This window comes from Acomys russatus, chromosome 16, assembly GCF_903995435.1.
Source record: "Acomys russatus chromosome 16, mAcoRus1.1, whole genome shotgun sequence".
Lineage (NCBI taxonomy): Eukaryota > Metazoa > Chordata > Mammalia > Rodentia > Muridae > Acomys > Acomys russatus.
Window position 1 is genome coordinate 18,166,918 of NC_067152.1, and position 12,359 is coordinate 18,179,276.

The following is a 12,359-nucleotide window of genomic DNA, read 5'->3' on the forward strand; positions in this document are numbered from 1 at the left end:
ATGAATACAAATTTGGAAATATGAGGCTACAGTGTAATATTGGTTTCTAGTAAATCCCGCAGTGAATGCTTAGGGATTTCACGATCTTAAGAAACAGCATCTCACACTCAGGACAACCACGGGAAGGAATATAGCCAACATAGTTCCTAATCAGGAAAATGACACAGCATACTATTGACAGTTTGCTTGGATTTAATCTCTTAACCAACATTTTGTCTGCCAGTTATGCCTAGCAGTCCTCCCAAATGTGTGAGCTCTCTTTAATGCAGTAGGCATTGTTTCTGCTCTCCTTTGTAAGGTACATAGGTTACCTCTACTATGCTATAGAGCCCTGTAAGAGTAGCAACACATTTTCTTCGTGTGTGTGTGTGTGTGTGTGTGTGTGTGTGTGTGTGTGTGTGTGTTTACAGTACCATACAGATTTGGTGACTCAGACACTCTGGACTTTTATATTCAGTGGCTCACTGGAAAATTTGTCTGTGTCTGCTCTCTTGAGGGTATCCAGGCTGTTTGCTTACCTAGCTGCACTGGAGGGAGGGGAGCTTAGCTGGGTGGGTGGGAGCAATGCAGAACCTCCACAGGCCCCCTCAGTGAGATAGCTCTTTAATTGGGGAATTCTTTTTTAAATGTGTGTGTGGTACAAATGTATAGAGTTTAAACACACTGGCATGTTAGCAAAGGACTTCTGTGATCTGAAGCGTCTCCCCAAATTTCCATTTTCACTGCCATCCACACAAGTTAGTTTATCCAACACCAGGCAATCTGAATGTTTTCCCAAGTACAGTCCCGTCTTCAGGCTGCCTCTGTAATATCTGCAATGTCTTTACACCAAGACGAAGCCAGTCCTTAGCCTCTTGTCTGTCTCTCCCGAATGCATGCTGCTTTTCTATCTTGTATTATTGTGCTTTCAGTACTGTGACTGCAACTGCAATTACATGTTTACTTTTCCATTTCCTCGAGGCAGATTGAGCTCGTTGGAGAGAAAAACTGGGTGTCGTGTTTGTTCATATCCCCGCACGTGTGAGGCAGTTCATGACACGTTAGAGGGACGTAGCATCTGTGGAATAAATGCATTGCCAAAATGAACAATGCTAATACTTTCTTGCTTTACTTAAAGGAGATTTCTAAGGACTAACTCAAGATCAAATTGAGTTCTCTCCTAGCTTTTGTGTTAATAAGTGTCTGCTGGTTATAAACTACCCATGTTTGTTGGGCCTGTAGAAAACTCTAAGTCCAGCATTAGAGAAGGGAAACAGGAACCTTCTAGAACAAAATTGTACAGCATTGTCAGAAACCTCCTACCATTTCTAAAGCTTTTGGACTAAAAATAAGATGATCAGAGCATTTAAATTTGGCATCCTGGAGGAGAAGGGGATCAACAGAGTGGAACATGATCTGAGGAGAGGTTCTACGGATCTGGGTTGTAGCCTTCGAGAAGGAGGAGGAAGGAGCCCACTGAGCCCAGCACACACCTATGACCAAGAGAGCCCAGTGGAACCTGGTGCAGTGGATCTGTGAGTTTCAAGAAAAGACATAGCTCACCTAGTTTAAAATGTTGCTTCTATGAAGAATTGCTAGATCCAGAGTGAGGTGACAAGATCAGAATGAGGATGCTATCAGAATGCAGTGACCAAATCTGAAATGGGGTGACAGAGGAGGAAATAGATCTCTTTGTGCCTTTGGCTTTTAGAGCGTACCTCTAGTTCTTCCTGCCAGTGTCAAACTCTGAACTCTAGAGAAATGTGTTTTTCTGAGTTCCAGGACCCTGAGTGGTATAGTGATTTCCATTAAATTGAAACCTTCCTTTCTAGAGGGCATCCTCCTTGAAGCTAAAGAGACTTGTAAGGCTGAGGGAGTTAGATATAGTGATCACTAGGTGTATCCTTTGGGTTATAAATGGATGGGAAGAGCGCACTCTCCCAGCTGGAGCTAATTGCAATTTGGACTGAGAACTTCAGGAGTCCAGCTTCTGTGCGTTATCAACCATACAGGGATGGGCTTCCCGATGATTCAATTGCACCACTCACATTCCTGTGAGCAACCTGAATTAATCTTTTTTTTTTTTTTTAAAGATAAGATAGAGAGGTTTTGCTTAGGAAAAAAAAATCTCTTAATATAATTAGTGTCTTAACAAAGAGGGACACAAACAAAAATGAGCTGGAGAGGAGGGATTTGCCTGGCTCCTGCAAATAGGTGATAAGATACACAATGGAGGCTCATAATTTTAAGGGTCAGGGGCCACTGCGGGAGCATTTCACTATGGCTACCTTTTCCCATGTACTTCCCAGAGGAGGACAAAGAGCCCCTATGCTATAGTGACAGTAGGATATTCCTTGCAGCACATGATAAGGAGTCACACAATAATGAAAGTCTAATAAGTCGGATTGGAGCAACTTCCTTTTTTTCTGACACCGCAATTCTTATTTTTTCCTTATAGTTTATTCACATTACATTCTAGATTGTTATCCCCTTGCTCTTATCTTCCTGTTCTCACCTTCCCTCCCTCATCAGCCCTATTCCTTTCCCCTAAACCTCTGACAGAAGGGGGACTCCTCCCCCACCATATGAGCACAACCTATCAGCTCACATCTGGATAGCCTGCTTCCCCTTTCTCTGTGTGCCTGCCCACCAAGTTTACCAAGGGGAAGTGATCAAATTGGGGGCACCAGAGTTCATGTTAGAGGCAGTCCTTGCTCCCCCCACAACCGTGGAGAATGAGCCGTCCACTGGCTAGATCTGAACAGGGAGGTCTAGGTTTACTTCATGCATTGTCCTTGGTTGGTGCAACTTTCATGTATTAGGTATCAAGTTCTATGCCTCCTTAATGAGGGGGCATATGCCTCGTGGATATGAAAGAGATTCCAAAATGGCTGATAGAGTAGAAAATACATTGTGACTCTTGAAAGTATAGTGGAAGTGAGTGGATTAGAAGCAGGACCCTGCCCAAACCAGGGAACCTACTCCAGAGTCAGGTTGCTATGTCACAGAAACTTTTCCTTATTCTTAGTGTATCTGGTTATGAACTTAGCAGTAATGTGATACCTACTAAACGTGTCTCTGATTTAAGTTTATAAAGTATATTTGTTAATGACCTATCTTAATTTCCCTGTAGTTTTATTATACAAGAGTCATGTGGTCTGACAACATTTAAATATTTAAATGTTTGTCCTTTTGCTGATTTCAAATGTCATTTGTAGAAAATGTGACATTGTCAGTGGGATCTCATTCTGTACTCTTTCTTTTGAACTACTGATTTTAATGTCTGTTTCTGAGTCATAATCAAATCACTGTGTTTTATCATTGGTAGGTTTTATCATCCGTGGTGATGGAGGAGGCATCACTTTTGCATGCATATTTTGCAATATCAAAATTACAACTAGCTTATCAAGTCCTACTTACATTTTTTCTAAACCTTAACTGAGATTGCAATGATTTTAATAACTCATTTGTTAAAAGTGGCCCTCATAATATTGAATTATCCCTCTTATAGGTATTATAAATTTCTCTATGAAGATTATCTTTTATGATTTAATACTCTTTATAGTTTTCTGGTTTCTTGTCTAGTTTCCCCTGCATGTTTTCCTAGATGTATTATCCTTCCAAATGCTGTAATACTTTTGAAAGTCTGAAAATTATTGTGATGGTACTACTTTAAAAATGTTTGATTATTATTATTTTCTATGTAAGATAACTTCTATATTGATCATATATGAAGCTTTTCCATTTTTGATTTATTTTTCATAATTTCTCCTTTTGTTTTAAAGCTCCCAATTCTTTAAATGTTTTTTTTCTGGGAATTTATACCACCATTTCAGCCTCTATATGTGATTGTAAATTTTATTTATCATATTACAGGATTCACAATTTCTGTATAAGTCATATAAGGACAAAAATGAGAATTTTACAAAATCAGTCCAAATTCTTTGTCTAGTACAAGATACTTTTTTATTTTGCTTCATTCCTTATGATACTGTATAATTTCATGCTGAGCAGTGTAACAAACATAGATTGTTTTCTACTCAACACAACTCAAAAATGAACATTAACAAACAGCACAATCTACAGCTTCATCAAATTATTTATGATACATGAGGCAAAAACCTGAGAAAGTATCCAGGGAACTGATTTCACTCAATAGAGAAAACAATCAAATAAGTAATATGTGTTCATATTGTTAGGCCATTTTAACACTAAAATGTTACTGAACATATCCTTGGAAAGAGCTCCCTGTGAGAAATTTTGAAGTGCTTTTATAGTCAAATTACAATATGACTTCTCATAGCCAACAGTTTATTAATATTTCTGATGACTAAGCTACGGCCCAGTATATCTTCTGACTGACCATAAGCTTTAGTAGTTTATTCTCCTACATTTTATATAAAATGCATGTAATTCTTCTATTTTTCCATCCTCCAGTATACGTGGGTTAGTTATTTAAACTACTCCTCACAATGGCACAGTTTCAAAAATCCTCATGGTCCTCAGAAACAGGTGGAATAAGGTCAGCAGTTCCAGCAAGGCGAAGGCACAGTGCCTCAGGGATAATGAGACGTGTTTGGAGAAAGCAGAGTAAATTGGGCTGTTTATCATAACATCAATAAAGGGGAGAGAATGCTTATCATACCCAAGAGAGTTTAGCCCATGAGGAAAACAAAAATTCTGCAGCTCCTAAACCAAGAGCAATGAAACCTATACATGGATGGATCAAATTGAAAAAAAAAAAAGTGAACTTATAATATTACCTCCTGAATTTACTCTTTTCTGAGGAATAATGGAGTCATACTTTACAAAATAGTCTGATTTTAGAATGGATTATATACCTGATAATGTTGCTGAAAGGCTGAGACATTATTTGGCTTCTATTCATATAATTATACATATGCCTTCATTCTGTACATACTTCCATGATATATAACCATATGCTACACATGGTCATACTTCTCTAAATTTTCTAAATTTGTATATATGTATGTATAAATACATAAATACATACATAAATACATAGTGTGTGTGTGTGTGTGTGTGTGTGTGTGTTTGACAATGTTCTTGTGGTATAAAACATATTTGCTTTCATGGATTATAAAGTTTATCAGCGAGAAAAACATGAATAAGATAACATAGTATACTTACCAGTGAATTCATTGCTGAAATCTTTTTTTTTTTTTTAATGCACAGGGAGTAAGATGTTTTTTTTTTTTGTGGAGGTCACCAAATAAGCATCCATTCGCTGTTTCTTAGATCACCCTTCCAGTTAGAACTGAAAACAGATATGCCAGTCTTATTAGGATTAGAGTGGCCATTTAGAAGATGAAGTCAGCTATTGAGTAATTGGGAATAACTTTGAGTAGGAAACTGGCTTAATCCAATAAGTTATAGGGCAGACACTGAAATCTTTCCTTTCTAAAAAAAAAAAAAATATATATATATATATATATATATATATATATATATATATATTTGTTGTTACATATACAGTGCTCTGCATGCATGTACACATGCAGGCCAGAAGAAGGCATCAGATCACATTATAGATGATTGTGAGCCACGTTATGGTTGCTGGGAACTGAACATAGGACCTCTGGAGGAGCAGTCAGTGCCCTTAACCTCTGAGCCATCGCTCCAGCCCCTGAAATCTTTCTACACACCCATTTTTGTATGTGATACTTCCTAAGGAACTTCCAAGAGCCACTATACAAGACCATGGAAGGGTAGCCTGAGAGAGGCTGCGATGCTAGACGGGGTTATTAGATTCATGGGGTCTGGATTTCTGTAGTTGGCAAATAAACATGGGAATACAAAAGAATAAGATGTGACTATGAGAATGCATGCAGTTAACCTGGCAGGAGCAGATTGGTGACTGCAGGGTGCTTGTCATCCTTAGATTTTTTTTTTTTTTTTTTGATGGCATTACAAACTATCCCAAACAGTGAGTTAAAAGAAAATACCACTACAACAGTAAAAACTAAGAATACCCAGACAGTAATGAATCTTCTGTTTTGGTAACTTCTCTCTTAGGGAAAGATTGATGAACAAAGCCTTCAATCTTGTGAGAAAACTAGCAGATACTGTGCATGGTCTGTCTTTAGACATGGGGTAAGACATCTGGTCTGAATGATTCTCAGCTGTGCTACTCGGGGGACAGAGAGAGAAAATAAACAGCTTCTTCCACTGTACATTCACAACAAAGATCACTTCTAATGCTTCTAAATTCCTGGGGAGCTCTCCTTACCAACTGGCAGTTAATCAGTCTTGCAGCTGAACAGTCTCTAACTCCTCTTAGTTCAGACACCTTCTACCTGGAAGTAACATCAGGAGAGACAGTACCGCACAACTGCTACCAAAGAGCAGACCACCCGTCAGCTCTAACAGGGTTGGGCTTTCACTGCCACGAGATGGCCAAACACCAGACCCAGAGGAAAGTCTGAGTCTCTGAAAAATCGATCTCTAACAGGTGAAACTGGGATTCCTCTTTCACACTTGATTGATTCCTTGGAGCGGCTGGAACAACTTCATGTGATGCTAAGATTCTACAGCCAAGGATGCCACATGCTCGAGTCACAGAACAGGGAGAGATCAAGCTACTTCTCACCCTGGAAGCTTCACTACTGGTTGGTTTACATAGTGCTGGCAGGTGTTATGCATCCTACCTGAGGAGTAAAGGAACTCCTGCTGTGAACCATCTTAGCTCCAATATTTATATGCCTGGATAGATATATGCACCTGCACAATAATGCTGAAAATGCTATAAAATTTACCAACCGCTTTCCAATTGGGTTGAATGCCCATTCCTCAAGAAGAAACCCATACCTGGTGCTGTAATCAAGGCCAAGAATCTTTGGGTAGACAGAGCATAGGTCTTAAGGTAGAAACTATCCTTATTATTATGCTGAATGGCCATTGTATTAAACCAATTCCTAATGACTGATTGCTATACCCATGGATTAGTGCACCTCTCACCCCTCATCATAAAAGCTTCCTCATGAGTTAGATTGCTATTAACACAGCAAATTAATAAAGGTTAAGAAAATAAGAAGGACATAGAGAAATGATGAGGTGTAAATATGACATTGGTATCACACATTATCTTCCCAAGGCTCAAGGATCATTGCAGAAGCTGGTGAAGTGTGAGGCTGTAAAAGCCAGAAGTGTTGGGTTTCTACAAGAAAATTGCTTTCTGGACACACACACACACAAAAGATGTCACATACATGAATTCACAACAGCTATGTCAGCATGCATGAATTCAGGCAAAGCTTAAGCCAGACAAAATCCCAGCATGGATGGGGAGGGTGGGCATGAAGTTCCAACTCTACATGAGAGACTTTAACAATTGATAACTGCTGGGAGCGGAAACGTTAGTTTTCTTTAAAGAAGTGGTCCCTGGTTGGTTAACCACCCTCCCCAGAAGACAACACATCCAAGAGCATCTGGGCAACACAGATTGAACTTGAAGCTTAAAACAAAGAACATAGCATAGGGTGGATGGGGAATAGGAGTGGATCCTGGAGATGTTGTGGTGGTAATGACAAATACAATGAAAACATGTCTTTCATGTCTTAGAAAATGTACTTTTAAATTTATATAAACACATATCTATATCTACACACACACACGCACACACACACACACACAATGTACCAAATAGAGCATCTTCCACCCTTAAGTATTTGAGATGCCTCAACTTCCCCGTAAACTCTCTCCACTGTAAACTTCCCTGATGTTTTCTGAAATTTTCTTGGGAGATAATTGTTGCATAAACACAGTAGACATGTGGACAACTGTGGGGGAGTCACGTTGGATAGAAAGGGAATAACTAATATGAATAGCTTCAGTGGCAATGCTTAGCAAGCCTGCCTGTCCACGTTCTCCTTGCTCCCTTGGTATAGCAGTCCGTCCCCTGTGGCAGGACTGTTTCTGAGTTGAAGGCCTAGTGATCTAGTACTAGACAGGATAGGTCAGAGAATTCATTATAACTAGCTCCAGGACAGAAAGGTGAGGGAACAATAGCTTCTATGATGGGCCCTAGGAAATAGAAATTCCAGTGTCTATGGTTTATATTTGGGAGGAAAAGGAGGAGGTGAAGGGAAGTCAGGGGAAGATGAGAGAGAAGACCTTTGCTTTCTGAACTGTAAAGCTCTCCAACATTATACGAAAAGTCTGCTTTTCAACTTTAGCACATGAAGCTGCCTCAAGAGTGAAGGACAAGGGACCAAAAACTATAACATTACTATTCTTTTAGGTAGTAACATGGGAGTTAGGACTGAAAATGGTACTAAAACCAATACATTTACACACTCACACACACACGTACCACGTATATAAATCTACATATATATGTGCATACTTAACCATACATGCATAAGATATCCATTCACATATATGTATCTTACACATGTAGTTTTGAAAGATACACACATATATCAGTTATATATATTCACATTACAGAGGCACATAAAGAGAAACACATTGGCATGTATGTAAGCATAATTCCTCAGGTCATATTCTCTCTCTCTCTCTCTCTCTCTCTCTCTCTCTCTCTCATGTGTGTGTGTGTATCTGTCTCTTTCTCTGTCTGTTTCTGTAGATGTTTGTGTGTGTTTTCATGTGCACACATGTACATGTGGATGTGTGTGTCTGTGGGTGTGCATGTGGAGGTGATAAACTGACCATACCAGCTATCTTCCTCTATGGCTTACCACTTTATTTCATTTTCTGAGACAAGAAATTTTCTTTGACCTGGAGCTCATCCCTTCTGCTGTCCTGATTGGCTACTGAAGTCCTAGCATCTGCTTGTCTCTGCCCTTGTCCCAGACCTGATGTTACAAGCTGTTATATGGATGTCATATGGAATTGGGGACTTGAACTCAGATCCTTGTGCTTGCACAGTGAGCATTTTACACAGTGAGTTGTCTCCACAATGCAATCCATACTCCACAGTGGTTAAACTCGGGTATCCTAGGGTATGAATTTTACATTTACCATTTAAAAACTTTTTGTAGCTCATGACTCTGGGGGAGATGAAACAGGAATATTTCTTCTTATTCCATGCACTATGTACAAACAAAGCTAAGTAAAACATGAGATTATGTAAATCGTGGAGAAAATAATGCAGAGAAAGCAGGGGATTTGCCATCCAAGGAACAATGTGGTGCTAGTTACCTAGAGATAGCACATTTATTCACATTAACTTACACATATTAGAGTTGAAGTTTCTGGACACTACCAAGGGTGCAAACACAATGTCTCCCATATAAATGCTCTCTCTGAAGTTAAACATGGCATAGGAAGAGGACACTCTATCAATGTGACACGTGTGCAGTAACTGCCATGCTCTAGTCACATGAGTGCCCACAGCTACAGCCTCATGGCTAAGTGGATGCCCACACTGTCATCCTTGTGGGACTGTGGTAAAGGAATGCCTTCAACCTCTGAAGGGACACACCCATCAATTGAAATGAACTTATGTTTCTCACCTATTCCCACAACAACAGTGGAGAACATGTCTGGAGACTTAGACTTCAAACCAACCTGGCAGTGACAAGATGATTCTCTTGTCCGAGGTCGCCTAGTGGAGACTTGGAAATTTTGCCAGGCCCAAGGGGCAGTAGAGATATAGCAATGCCTGGAAGTTTACCACTGAAATTGTGTCATGGAAAATGATGGCATAGGCTGTTAGACTTTGCACACAGCAGGCAGAAGAAGGGAGATCTTTGCAAGTTCAAGGTTAGTCTGGTATATATATTTTAAGTTCTGTGACAGTTTGGTCACAGAGTGAGTCTATGTCTCAAAACAACAACAACAACAACTAACAATCTTGTGTAAATCAATCAAGACTCTCCTAATATAAAAAAGTGAAGATTTTGATTGTAAGAAAATTTTAAGAAATCCAGATCCCAAAGTGAACGAAAAATATTAAAACATCAATTGCACTCTGATTTCTATAAGAAAACAAATTCACATATAATGATAAAGAAAAACTGAAGTTAAAAATATAGAAAATGTCAAACGTTATTTTTCAAGATCTCTCAAACCTTGGTCTGGGAATCCCTGTAGATCTCTAAGGCCATGGATCCCGAAGCCCCTGTTATAAATAGTCATACGTAAAGACCCTATTTTATATTACCTCTACACATCTTAACAGACATTTAAATCATCTCCAGGTTATTTATAATAATGGTATGCAAATGTTATGTAAATATTGTTACATTTATTGTTTGGGGAATATTGACTATTTAAAGTCTGCACTTGTATAGTGGTTATGCAGCATTCTTTTCAAGTATTTGTGAAGTGTTTGGCCAAATCTTCAGATATGGCACTCTAGGATATGCAGCTTTAACGACAACCTGCAAATATTAGCAAGAAGGACAAATGTCTCTGATGTCAGACAAAGCAGACCTAAGAGCAAAGACAAGAGACAGAGACAGGCATGAGGAAAGCTGATCTACTACAAAAACACAGAACTTATAAATGTTGATCTATGGAACAAAATTCACAGAATTATTTGAGGCAAAAGGGATGCAACTGAAACGGACAAGGGATAAGTCCATGATTAAAGTTCAAGTTTTTAGTTATAGTTTTTCAACAGTTTGAAGAAAAAAAAAACAAAATAAAAGCGAACAGAAATATATTATTCAACAGTGCTATAAACAGCTGAATCTGACAGGGTGCAGGAAAGATGCCCTCAGTGTGAGGTCAGAGTTCACATTCCTAGGATCCTTGTAAAACTGGGTAAGAGAGCACACATCTGTAGTGTCTGTTGTCTTACAGAGGCAAAGCAGAGACAGACAACTCTGGAAGCTAGCCTGGTGCATGCAACAGCAAACAAGCAACATGGGAGGAAAGGGCAGACACTCACTGTTGTCCTCTATGCACACACGAACATACACACGTTCACATAGTACATATTCCAAAAAGAAAAGAGTAGAGGCGTGATAGTTATTTTCAGAACACCCTAACTACTAATTTCAAAGACTGAACTTGTGGTTTGATCAAAACAGGATAAAACTAGAATAACGATTAAAAACAGGAAAATGTAAACACTTGCAATCTAAGCAGCACATGTTTAAGAATTTCTGATATGTGCCAAACATGCTGTTTTCAAACTTAGATCTTAGGAGAAAGACAAAGGACAATGGTGGGTTTACAATGACTGAGAATTTGCAGCCACTCTGTGCTACATAGTGAGAACTTTTCTCAAAATATCAAAGGCTAGAGATTCAGCTCATTGTTAAAATGCTTGTTCAACGTGTGCAAGGCCCTGAGTTTCTGTTTTTCACAAAGGAGGAGGAGGAGGAAGAGGAGGAGGAGGAATAGTAAGAAAAATAAAGAGAAAGAATCAAACCATGAACATGAGTGGTCTCAAAACGAATAGAAGAGCAAGCTAGGTGGTTCATAGGTGCCATAGATCAGATCTGAAAATTAATTTCGACCTCGGGATCCCACAAGGTGACAGAAGAGGATAAAATCCAAAAGACTTGTCCTCTCACCTCCACAGGGGCACAGGGGCACAACTCTGTAGCATGTATGAGTGTGAGCATGCAAACACATGTGCACGCACACACACACACATACACACACACACACACACACACACACCTTTGAAAAACAGAACAACAATCCACTGAACCGAATGAACATAACAGTACAAGACACTAAGCTTTGTAAGGTGTGGCTAAAGCACGTGTAGGCAACACATTTGTAACAATTAATGCATTTATAATAAAACAAAGGATCCCAAATCAACAATGTAGGTGCTTGTGTCAACCACCTGGGAAAAGACATGGAAAGGAGAGCAGCTAAAACTTAAGGAAGTAGTAAAATAACAGTTCTCTACATGCAACTAAGGAATGCCGAGAGCAGGAGAAACGACCTTGCCCCAGGGAAGAGCGCACCAATAGATTATTATCCAACACCAAATGGTCAGATCCTACTTTGTACAACAAGGGGAGTATATGTGTCCATAGGAAATACTTGTGAGAAAAAATTATTGTTATTTAAAAATGTTATGCACTTCTGCACTCACATCAACATTATCACCACATACAACTTGTTAAAAATAAGACATTTTTGGTCTCATCAAGTTTTGTTGAATACCAATAAAGTAATAGCTACAGCTATATCCTTTGCCAATTAACATATATTTCTTCTCTTGGAATTCACACCATTTTTCATAATTAATCCTGACCTTTCATCTTGCATTTCATAAGCTTCTTAAGAAGTTAGAAATAAATAATTCAGTCCACATTTTTTTTTTTTCAGGAAAGAGACAAGCTCTTTTTCCCCTATCCTCAGAGAATAAATTAGATAGCTATTCAGATTAAGCTCATGGAAAATTGAATAAACAAATACAAGAATGCATA